Source organism: Cyprinus carpio, chromosome B21 (genome assembly GCF_018340385.1).
Source record: "Cyprinus carpio isolate SPL01 chromosome B21, ASM1834038v1, whole genome shotgun sequence".
Classification (NCBI taxonomy): Eukaryota; Metazoa; Chordata; class Actinopteri; order Cypriniformes; family Cyprinidae; genus Cyprinus; species Cyprinus carpio.
Genome location: NC_056617.1, coordinates 18,815,743 through 18,828,656, shown reverse-complemented (window position 1 = coordinate 18,828,656; position 12,914 = coordinate 18,815,743). Strand labels below are relative to the sequence as shown.

At 39.2% G+C, this 12,914-nt stretch overlaps 1 protein-coding gene across 3 annotated transcripts in view; it reads left to right on the top strand.

The window, feature by feature from the left end:
- Nucleotides 1–12,092: 12,092 nt before the first annotated feature.
- The window catches only part of LOC109045648 (follistatin-related protein 4-like), a 179,128-nt gene continuing 178,306 nt past the window's right edge, over nt 12,093–12,914 (top strand). For all 3 annotated transcript variants that reach the window (XM_042747686.1, XM_042747687.1, XM_042747685.1), the window contains exon 1: nt 12,093–12,396. The gene's annotated coding sequence lies outside the window, so the exon portion shown is untranslated. The remainder of the gene's footprint in view (nt 12,397–12,914) is intronic.

Below are 12,914 nucleotides of genomic sequence, written 5' to 3'. Positions count from 1 at the left end.
TGCCCTACTGGCCCACTCGGACCTGGTTCTCAAAGCTAATGCTCCTCGTTACAGCCCCTCCTTGGCCGATTCCTCTGAGGAAGGATCTACTGACTGAGAGAAGGGGCACCCTGTGGCACACATGTCCAGACCTCTGGAAACTTCATGTCTGGTCCATGGACGGGTCGCGGAGGTTCTAGGTGACCTACACCAAGAGGTAGTTGACACCATCACTTCAGCGAAGGCACTGTCTACAAGACATACTTACACTTTGAAGTGGAACCTGTTTGTCGAGTGGCGTTCTTCTCACCAAGAAGACCCCAGAAGATGCCTGATCAGAGTCGTGCTCTCCTTTTTGCAGCAAGGGTTGGAGTGAAGGCTCTCCCTCCACCCTTAAAGTTTATGTCGCTGCTATCACTGCTAAGCACTACCCTGTGAAGGGGAAGTCACTGCGCAAGCATGACCTGATTATCAGGTTCCTTAGGGGGGCGAGAAGGCTAAATCCTCCTGAGCCCCCCTCTATACCCTCTTGGGACCTGAGTCTAGTGCTCACAGCACTACAGCAGGGCCCATTTGAGCCTTTGCAGACAGTCGAGCTGAAGTTTCTGTCAATGAAGATATTCCCACTACTCCCTTCAGGAATCAGGTGGTGAGCCTACAAGCGTTGCCCCCGGAAGGAGGCAGACCCAGCCCTGGCTTTGCTTTGTTTCGTCCGAGCATTAAGATGTTACGTAGACCAGACACAAAGCTTCAGGAGCTCTTTGTCTGTCATGGAGGCTGGCAGTAGGGGAATACCGTCTCCAAGCAGAGGATGGCCCACTGGATGGCATCACCCTGGCTTATCAGGCACAGGGTGTGCCCTGCCTGTTCAGGTTGCAAGCTCACTCAACTAGAAGTGTTGCATCCTCCTGGGTGCTGGCCCATGGCGCCTCACTGACAGATGTTTGTAGAGCTGTGGGATGAGTGACCCCTAACACGTTCACTAGATTCTATAGCCTTCGTGTGGAGCCGGTATCCGGTGTTCTCACCTCAAATGGTTAGAAGCACTGAGTGGCCCTGGCTTCTGGTCGGCTTGCTTTAACTGCTCCAGAGAGTCCATACAGTAGACCCTGTTGAGCTCCTCCGTCCCCTCGGCAGCCAGACATGGCGGAGCGTCCAGCACCAGGCCCTCACTCGATGAATCCATGAGAAACAGGAGAGGGCTGGGTTCCATATGTAGAGACCCATATGTGCATCCCATATGTGTAAAGTCCACGGTATAGCCTCAGAGTCCGTGTTTCCCTGGCAGACTTCTGCCAGTTCTAAGAGGGTTAGAATCACCTCCAATCTTCCATATGCACCTAATGGTTGTTCATATGTGTAATTGCTTCTGAAACCTCCTTTGGGAAGGCTGGGGCTTCTGCAGTGTCCATTTTCCAAATGGAGCGGGTACATTTTTCCAGTGTTATCCAGTCTTACTAAGTAGGTAGTGCCATAGTAGTAGTAGCTGATCTTCTTGTGCTGAGCCCTGGCCTGCGGCAGAAAATAGGGGGACAGGTGCCTTTCACAGGACACTTGAAGGGGCAGTCGCTGTGGCCCTTTGGTAGGGATCCCAATTCGTCGGTCATCCGACATGACGTCGAGAGTGACCGACTGAAAGGGAACATCTCGGTTACGTATGGTAACCCTCGGCTCGGCTCCTCAGCGAAAACCTAAATATATGCGGTGCACCTGCTGCCTACTTATACTCACACTGTGATCATCGGCAGCTGGATGCAGTAATCGCATGCTCATTTAGTTTACACTCTAAGTAGATTGGTCTATCTAAGCGATATCCCAATTCGTTGGTCATCCGCCATGACATCTCCGTTCCGTCCTTCAGGGAACGAGGGTTACCATATGTAACCAAGACATTATTTAATATAATTATATCATCATGCTTTGTTTATATTAGCCTGGTACAATAATAATAATAATCATAATAATTTTATATTTAATAGCAGATGTTCTATTTGTTAGCTAGGAAATATTCTGGATGAATGAATGAGGAGTGTTATTTTAATTGCATGTGATATGTGACATGAAATTGTTTACTTTATGGGTTCACCATACATTAACTTTAAAAACAGGAACACTGTCTGTTATTCCTCATTTAATGAATCTGCAAATCTACTGTCATGCAAAACTGTGTTAAATATGGATGTTCCTCTAAAGACGCTTTATGGTGGCATTAGGGAGGTTCATAATGAAATCGGATTATTTTGGGAAGCTGCTAACCTTTTCTAGGTTAATGGCAGCTACGGGGAGAAATGGTGGGAAATTGAAAGGAAACAAGGGAAGGAAAATCGGTAATGTGACGGATGTGGGGACATAAGACGATGAGATATAAGCAAACAACAGCTTTAGGGCTCTTTATACGTGTAGGTCAGGCCCAGTAGAAGGGTAGATCCTCATAAGAGCGATATATCATCCATAAGACTGAGCCACAGGAGCTGGATTGTGTTTCATCAGGCCCTTGCTTTCATCTCGTTGTCATCTGGAGTCCAAAAGGCATCAAATCAGAAAGGCAAAGCAAGAGAAACAAAAGGAACGGGAAGCATCAAGCAGAGACTGAATGTGCATCAAATCAGAAGATGTGGTTTGATTATCCACCCACAGGACATTTTCTGCATAATTCTCCATATAACAGAGAGAGGAGAATGCTAACACACACGCAGACAGACAAATAATTGCTTAGTCATATAGTCAAGAAGATAGACTGATGGACATCGGTTTTGGAGTTCAGTTGTTTCTTGTAAGGTAGCAAATTTGTAACATATCCATTTCATCCATATGTGAGTTCGCATATGAGAACTCAACACACAGTTCTGTTTCCATTGCCATTTTCAATGTTCAAAGTTCAGAGAAATCAGTAGCAGTTTAAAACAGTGTAAATTTTCACAGGCGAATCCAGTAATTTTAAAGCTGTTCAATTTTCCCACACAGATTTTGCAAGTTTAAGTTGGTCATACAGATTCGACGTGGACTAGTTAGCTCTGATACAAAAATCTTCCATTATACATCCACATTCATATCCTGAAAAAGTAACACCCTGCTGTTCATCCAACCCTTCGGCAAAGTATTACATAATTATTCATCAGACAATGATATCTTCAGAACACCCTCGTTCTTCTGATCTGGCCTCTTTTCACTGAAAGCCTTATGAGAGCAGATAAAAAAAGAGCAGTGACAGACATTTCTTCAAAATAAAAGTTTTAAAATTCGTTTTTTTTGTTTTCGTTTTTTCACAACAGTACTATAGAAGAACCACTTTTGGTTCCCCAAAGAACCATTCAGTGAACTGTTCTAAAAATAACCTTTTAATAATTAATTAACTTTTTAAAAATTATAGAACTTTTGGTACCAGCGAACCATTGGTAACCTTTAAGCTGTCCTTGTTACATGTAACATGTACTTACTATTATAATAACAATAAATGATGCATAATTACATGCAATTAACCCTAAACCAAACCCTAATCCTAACCCTAAACATGTAGTAAGTACATGTAGCTAATTAATATTACTCAGTCCTTACACTGTAAGTAGGACACCTCAACATAAAGTGCAACTGAACCTTTTTTTACATGATGAAGAACCTTTTATGCAATGGAAAGATTCAATGGATATTAAAGGTTCTTTGCAGAACCATAAATGCTGAACTTTTATTTTAAGAGTAGAATACTGTCCCAAACAATATAATAACTGTATATATAATTAAATAAATAAATAAATAAAAAAGCCTACATTACACTAGCTATCTTTACATGAAACCCAGTAATTCCTGCATTATCAGATTAAAGGCTCAGTAAGACTGAAAATCCTTTATATAAACACCACAATCTGATCTGAATTAAATTTTGATCTGGTTGAAAAGGGTGCTGTGGATCTGAAATAATCTATTTGGCAGTTTTAGCCATGTTAACCATTAAATCTGACTGTTTTCTCAATCAGATAACGTAATGCATTACTTTCCATTAAAAGTAACTACTGTAACCACTGTGACAGAATATTGTAAAAAATTACTTTTAAAAGTAACTTTCCCCAACACTGCTTAACAACTACTTTACTAACTATTAATAAGCAGCAACTAGTTCCTTTTTTATGGAAAGTAATTTGTTACTTTTTGTCACCTGGGCTGGTTTTTCTTATTTGTTTTTAATAACAAGAACCCCAAAAGTTATATTTTTGGCAACTGTAAAGGCCCTTTCACAACAAAAATGAAATTAATAAGCCTCAGGCTGAAGAAAGTACCTTTGCACAATTTCTCTCAACGTGTCAGTGAATAAATGGGAAAACAAAGTAACGTAGTTAACAGTCTTTATTTAAATCCACAAGGAATCAGTGGAAAGATAACACAACCACTTAAACGCAAGGTCAAACATAACTGTTTAGTCGAAGGATATCAATCATGTTTTGATATTTTTAGCTGATTTTGTGTCTCCTAGCATGTTTCTGTGTGAGTTAGTATTATTCGAAGCAGCTTGTCTGTTAGTGTTTGTTTCTGAGTCGTTTTTCCTCTGTAACCATTTAAAAAGTCAGCAAATGTGTGATGCCTAGAGTTTTAACGTCTGTTCAGATTTATAAAGTTATATACCTGTATTCCAGTCTTTGCGTTACAAGTAACATGAAATATGTAATCCAATTACATTTCCAAGTAACTAGTAATGTAACACATTACTTTTAAATTTACTAAAGTTACTTTTTCAAATCAGTAACACGAGTTACTTTGTTTTCCCATTTATTCACTGACATCTTTCCTGTCCTCATGTTGAGAGAAATTGGGAGTGAGGTGCAGAAACACTTCCTTCAAGCTGAGGCTTATTAATTTAACCTTCACAGTTTACAGTTGCCAAAAATAAAACTTTTGTGTTATTGTTATTAAAAATAAATAAGCAAGCCCAGACCAGGTGACAAAAAGTATTGCAAAAGCAATGTAATGCATTTCTTACACAACTAGTTACATTTTATGGAGTAACACAATATTGTAATCCATTGTAAAATAGTACTTACCTTTTCTTTTGTTGTCTATCATATTCGTAAAAAAAAAAAAAAAAAACCTGGCTACATGTTCTGTACTAGACTAACTGAGACTTGTCATGGCACTTGTATACTGTTGTTGTTCTCTTGTTGATCTGATTGCTTCTATTGTTCTCATTTGTAAGTTGCTTTTGATAAAAGCGTCTGCTAAATGATTAAATGTAAATGTAAATGTAATCTAGTACTTTAAAAAGCAACTTTCCCCAACACTGACGATAAGTTTAAACCCTTCAGCTCAAGGAATGGGGGTCACCAATTATAAAATTTTGAAACTCAGAGGACAAGCATCCGGAAGTTCTAAGCGGCCATGCATTATAATTTTTTTTCTTTTTGTTTTCCGTCCCCTCGTTATAACGACTTAATTTTCTCGTTATCTCGACATAACGAAGGCCGTTTTCTCGTTATAACGACTTAATTTTCTCGTTATCTCGACATAACGAAGTTCGTTTTTTTCTCGTTATAACGACTTTAATTTTCTCGTTATCTCGACATAACGAAGTTCGTTTTCTCGTTATAACGACTTAATTTTCTCTAAGAATTTACAAAACTGCGCCAGCAGGTGGCACTATAGACCTGAATATAACTGATGGGGTGTTGTATACTATCCACTTTACTGTACGCTGACCTTCCTCGTGATCGCTATAATTTGTGCAGTCTTGTTTATTACTGACATTTAATTAATTCATAAATGTTAAATGCTTGAATCAATATGAATATTTTGTGTATTAAGTTCCTGCTAGATGCATGAGTTTCACCAACGCATTCTGTTTCATCAATAACTGCTTATCAAAACCAAGGTTGACATCACTGTATTCTGTTTGCACCAGTATATATTATATTTGTGCTTCTTTTAGGCTCATGATTAATTTTAATTTAATTTTAATTTAATGATTAGGTAGTTAATAAGCGGAGATGTTCTGTTTATCTACAGTAGGACGGGATTTAACGATGTAGGCTGATGTGCTTCTTTTCCTTATTACTAATCTTTATTGTTAACCATATTGATGAGAAATGTGATGTATATGTAAAATCCATAGGCTAATTTAATTCAGTTTTGTTCTGTAATGTTGTAATGGTTTTTTTCTACACACACACACATACACTACACGTACACATGAACGCTCTTTTCAAACAGAAGTTTGTAACACACGATATCTGCCACATAATGACTACTACAAATTACAAATTATATATAATTTTATTTCATATAAAGGGAAAATTAAAAGTGAGTTTAATCCAAGCAGCTCTAATGGCGCGGTGTTGCCATTTAAACATGTTAATTACAAAAACAAAAACGTTCGTTGTACTGTCTCTGGAAAAAATCAACAGTGATTGATCAGCCTTTATTTATAGACAGTATTGTAGACGTTATTATTACCTAGGCGAAGCAAAATTTGCTGAAATATAGGCTACAGTAAGAGCGCCTGCATGGCTGTCCATCAGATGCCTGTCAAAGTTGAGTTCGTTACTATAGCAACAGTAAAACTTTCATGTCGTTATAACGAGAAAACAAACTTTCGTTATGTCGAGATAACGAGAAAATTAAGTCGTTATAACGAGAAAACAAAAAGGAAAAAAATTATAATGGATGGCCGCTTAGAACTTCCGTACAAGCATCCCACCACCGTTTATCTGCTTCAACTTACATTAGCGATCAGACTTTATACATTTTCTATTGCCAAGTTGCCTCTATCATATGCTCCCTTATTCGGATTGCTTTGGATCCTTTCATATCTACAGTTGTTAGGTTTGCAGCAATCAGTGTTTCAGTGTTGTCAAAACAGCCGTTCAGACGAGTTGGAAATTTACGAGAAACTTCCTCAGGAAAGTTTCGGGGCAAGAGGCAGAAAGTTATAAGAAAAAAGCCTTGTCAAGTGATGACGAGGACAGGATTGTCAGCGCAGGCAGGTGTTTCTAATCAGCAAACCTTCCTCTTGTAACTTGGAGAAATTTTGTTCGATTCAAAGAGCATATCAAAGGGTTTAACTCGTGCACCTTGAACAGCTGTTGACTAACAGAAGAGCCTTGATCTGTGAAAGTTTTTCGGATGATAAGGACGTTAATCCTTGGTTCTTTTGGAAATTTCAAAGAACTATCAGGACTTTAAGACGTTGCAAAGGAGATGTTTTGGTTCAGCTTGTCAATCTGACAGTCATTGCATTAGTGAACAGATCATCTTGAGCTCTGTGATGTGTGGTGTCTTCCCCAAGCTGAATTTTGGTTACAAGATAGCACTAAAATAAGTAAGTAATACACCTTTTGTATAAATCAGATATATTAAATAGCAGGGTTTTGTGAGCCCTTACATGGTTATTTGACCCCATATGGGCTATAATCAACTTTTTCAGTTTTGTTTGTTAATAAGTTATTATGGGTTTTTTTGGGCTTTAATTGGTTTTTTGAGTTTTTTTTGTTTATAATTTACTTTTTCAGTAAGGACTTAAATTACACTTTCAGTTTTTGATCGTACAGATAAGTGCATACATCAATCGAATCTGTAAAGGGTCTACTTTTTTTTGTATACAGACATAATAACAACAAAACTTTGTGCACTTATAAAATAAAGATAACAAACAGGAGTGCTGTCTGCAGCCTTTGTCTGCGCTGACATTAAAATTAACTCAGTGAATACTCAACGAAGAGACATGAGAGAGATATCTATAAAAGCCTGACATGTCCTACTTTTAAACTAAACAAGTGCTGCTGAAAACAAATATTCAGTGATAAAGTTTCCATATGAAAACAACGCGATGTCCGTTTTTTCACGTCTCACTTCATTATCTTCTAATGCGACACGCCCCCGCGCCGAGCGCGCTTTTGAGAGTTCAAATTGTTTCACTGAAGCGCGCGGCTTTGGAATACGCCCACACAACAGAAGACAACGCAGCGAGACTGTTCTTCAAGGTTTTTATTATTTTACTGTTTGCTTCGCGATGAGAGGAATAAGACATAACTTCACCCCAAAAAGATGTGATGTGTTGAGGATTTGAGATTTGGATTTCCTCAGAAAAAAAGAATGAAGCACTTTATTCAGGTGCAGAGTTCATAAACATGAGTAAGTCTCTTTTTATTGATTTATATACTTGTACTAGTTTTCACATAACGTGTAAACATTTTACTAGTTAGACTTTTTTCCAAAGACTTGTTTCCAAACTAATAATTCCTGACTAAATGTATAATCAAGTTAAATATTATGAAGTTTCACCATAACAATAATACACTACTATACCATTCAAAAGCTTGATGTAAATAATATAAATGTACCAATAAATGTAACTGTAACAATGTAACAAGCATTGCTGTTCTTTTCAATTTACCCCCCTAAAAAAACCTAACCTAAAAAAAAATATTCAGCTCTTTTCAACATTAATAATAAGATATAATTAATGATGATGATAATAATAACAATAAATGTTTTTTGTAGAAAATAAGATGTTAAAAGGATTTCTGAAGGATTGTGTGACTGGAGTAATGATGCAAAAAATTCAGTTTTTGAAAGTCGCTTTGATTTTTTCCTGCCTAAGAAACTGTTTTAACTGCACTCACAAGTGAATATTAAATTATGTTGTGGGATAATTAACTACAAACATAAAATTATATAGATTTATTTTGTCCTCACATTCTTTCTTGTAACTCATCCCTCTCAGTGACAGAGCTGACTGAATGGCTCATTATGCAGCTCATTATGCAGGCCTTTGTCTTCTCAGGTGTAATTCATGATATTTGACCAGCCTACTCGCATATGACTTTTTACCAACAAAAAGTGTCTTAGAAAAAATTTAAATCAATATATTGTTTTCTGTAAGTGAGTAAACAAGATGATTTTCACATCATTTTAGGCTACAAGCATCCAGTTCTCAAAATAGCTGGAAACCAATTTTCTGTATGTGTTTTATTGCCTTATTCAAGTGATTTAACATTTTTAGTTTTTCACTAACCACGCATAACATTTTTTTTTCTCAAAAACACAATGTACATACATGCTGCTCACATATTATTAGTTAGCCTAGCCATTTTTGTGCTGATTACAGTGAGATTAGTTTTTATAAGAAACTGAAAAAAGCACAAATGTCAGGGCATGACAAAACTTCTACAGGCACCAAAAATACCCTTAGACTCCAGAGGGTTTTGTTTGTTAATAAGTTAGTTTTTTTGCTAGTTTATTTTTGTTGCTATAATTAGAACATAGCGTTCTCAAGCCACTCCATTAATTAAGCTCCCTTCATGTGTTGTTGAAACAAACAGTGCAACCTGTCACTTGCATCACTCGCTTTGCCGTTTTGCAGTATTGCGTGGAATCAATTGGCTGCTGCACTAATAAAGCTCTTTTCTCTTTAGTGATGAATCTTACAGTGGGCATGAATATTTCAAGCGCACATGCAACTTTGATGGCTCACCCTGTATTATCCCCTTTAACTGTGTCACGTCCTCTCTGCCTTTGAAACAGTGATGCTGAAGCGGAGGAGACACAGTCTTACAGGGACACTCTTCTGTTGCATATGCACTCAAAGGCTTTTTAAAATTCTTTTATTTATCGTATACTGCGCCTCTTTGTACAGTTATTTCTTTGTGCCATTACTTCAAATGATTTGATTTCTGTGAAATGATGCTTTTCTCCCCTCTGTGGTCTGTTAGTGGATGTAGGAGACACCAGGGTTTTGTCTGTGTGTTTCCTTCCCCCACGTGCTCCATGTTTGTGTATTTCCTTATTTGATCTTCCTGTTCCTGTCCTCATTGTGTTATCATTTGTTCCAGGTGTTCCCCATTCTGTTCCCTTGTTCGCAGGTGTGTCCCATTAGTTTCAGTGTATTTAAAGTTTGTTCTGCCCCTCGTTTCATGTCTGGTATTGTTTGTCTCACCACAGTGCTATGTTTGCTTTCCTGCCGTGCTGTTTAATAAAGTTCTGTGATTATTGGATTCTCCTACGTCTCTGCGTCTCCTCACTCCAGCACAGTGGGCACACGTGACAGAATACCGGACTAGAGACAGTAAGCGGTGCCCCTTCGCCCCGTGTTTGTTGTTTTTTGTTTTAAAAGTGTTTTGTTTTCCTGTTTTTCCCTGTGCATGGAAACGGCTGCACGCTTTGCTGCGCCGTTGTCAAGCCCCCCAGCCGTGGCTCCCACATGTCCGCCGGCCGTTCCCGAGCCAGGCCCGCTGACCGCAGCTCTCTCAAGCCCGCCAGCCACTGTTGACCCAAGCCTGCCGGCCACCCATTTCACCAGTAATCAAAAGAGAAGGAAGAGGAGAAATGACTGGCTCAGGGCCTTCTTCCTCGCCCGAGAGCATGCCCCGAGTGCTCGCTCCAGTGTCGGCTCCAGCCCCTGAGTTCGCTCCAGTATCAGCTCTATCCTTTAACCAGAGTCAAGAGATGGCTCTAGTCCCAGACCAGCATCAAGATAGGGCTGCAGTTCCAGAGTTTAGCCCACAAAGGGCTCCTGTTCCCCGAGTATAGCCCACGGAGGGCTTCTGTTCCTGAGTATAGCCCATGTAGGGCTCCTGATCTCCCGTTAAGCCCAGAGAAGTCTCCTGCCCCCGGTTTTAGCCCAGAGAGGGCCTTTGAGCATGTTATCCTTTCCAAGTATTTTTTGGGGGGTTGGGGGGGTGGTAGTGAGTCTCCAGCCTGGGGCTGGGGCCATGGCCTTGGAGGCTGCTCTGCCATGGCCTCCTGAACTGCCTGATCCGCCATGGCTCCCCGAGCTGTGTGCACCGCCATGGTGCCCCAAATGGGTACAGCCCTGGGGACCTGCCGTCCAGTGTGGCTCCCCAAGCTGCCTGTTCCGCCATGGTGCCCCAAATGGGTACTTGGATGTGGAGTAATGTCATACTCTGTTCCATGTCTGTGTGTGTTTCCATCCCCCACGTGCTCCATGTTTTGTTTATTTCTTTATTTGGTCTTCCTGTTCCTGTCCTGATCATGTTATCATTTGTTCCAGGTGTTCATGGTTCTGTTCCATTGTTCCCAAGGGTGTCCCATTAGTTTCAGTGTATTGAAAGTGTGTTCTGCCCCTCGTTTTCTGTCCTGTATTGTTTGTCTCACCCCAGTGCTACGTGTGCTTTCCTGGTGTTCTGTTTAATAAAGTTCTGTGATTATTGGATTCTCCTGTCTCTGCATCTCCTTACTCCAGCACAGTAGGCACGCGTGACAGGTTTGTTGTCACAAGGGCTACATATATCTCAGTTACAGTACCATACGGTTTTGACTCAAAATTGTATTAATACAAAAGCTTGTTTTTATTTTTATTTCATTTTTTTTTTCTAATTTCAAACCTCTTAATTTAAGATAAGTTTTGGGAATTCTGTCCTTCAAACTAAAGTTTATCATATTTTTATAACTGTTGGGAAACCACACTGAAATAAATAGTCATTTTATAATGACTTTGAAGTGAATTTTGAAGGTTGAACTATGTTCCCAGAACATTAACATAAATGTTAATGTAGGATTTTGGTAACACTTTACAGTAAGGTTCCATTAGCTAACATTAGTTATTTCTATTATATAACATGAAAATGAAGCATTTATTAATCTTAGTTCATGTTAATTTCAGTACTTACTAATGCATGATTCAAATCAAAAGTTGTGTCTGTTAATATTATTTATTCGACCTGAGCTGACAAACTAAACATTAAGTGCTATTTTTATTACCTAAAATTATCAAAGATGAATAAATACTGTAACAAATGTATTGCTCTTTGTTAGTTAAAACATTAACTTATAGTATGTTAACTAATAGGACCTTATTGTAAAATATTACCAAGATTGTTTAAACTTTTTTCAATAAATATTTTATTCTTTAAATATTTTTTATTTGTGTAATTCATGATGCTTGTTTTCACTTTTAAATGTTACCATTAAAAGGCTTCATAAAGTTTATGAATCTGAACTTGAACATTTTTCATAAGTTTCAAGTATTATTATTATTATTATTTTACTGTGTACACAGTACTGTTAAAAATATGACTTTAATGTGATGACTGTAGTAGGATAGCATGTCTCTTGTCAAATGTTTCAGTTCACACACACACACACACACACACACACACACACACACACTCGCACACCTACAAGCACACGCAGGAGTGTGACAGCAGTGCAGCAGACACAGGGATCTTCTCAACAGCGGTGTGTGTGCTATATATATATATGCGCTGTATGACGTCGCAGGCAGTGTGTGTGTGTTTGAGAAAGAGGTAGAGCAGTTGAAATAGGGTGAGCTGGAATAGCGGGTCACTCTCGTTTGAAGGATGGAGTGAGAGCGGGTGTGTTCTTCCGTTCGACTGGACTGTGAGGGTTTGTGAGTCTCTGGACACCTATAACGCGCGTTTCACGCAGCATTTCTGTCTCCGCGCAGGAACACGACAGGTAACGAGCTACTATCACTTTACTCTGCGCTGCGTCGCGGTGAGCGCCAGCGGCTTTCCTTCTCCATCGCGCTCTGCGTCTGCACTGGATTCACATGCTTTACGCGGTTTGTTCATATCGAGTACCTCAACAGGACTTTTTACTGGACTCTTGGTTTGTGCAGTCAGCGTTTATGTGTCACTGCCTACCTTGACAGCACTTCTGGGCGGCTGTGGGCATCGTTCGCACCGGCTCTGATGTCCAAACATGAGGTCTGGTTAGGCAGCTGCACGAGCACTGGGTTTACGGTACAGCCGAGGTGATTAGTGCATCTGCCTCAAACTCTCACACAGCGGCTAGATTTCAGGTTCAGAACATCAGAGGTACACCAGACATTTGATCGGACATGCACTTAGACCAGCGAGTTTTAATACAGTTCATGTTTAATCAGAATTTACCTTAATTTATTCTTAATATTCTTCATATATTATATTCTTAATAATCTTAATATTTTTCTAAGCCATAAAACATAATAATAG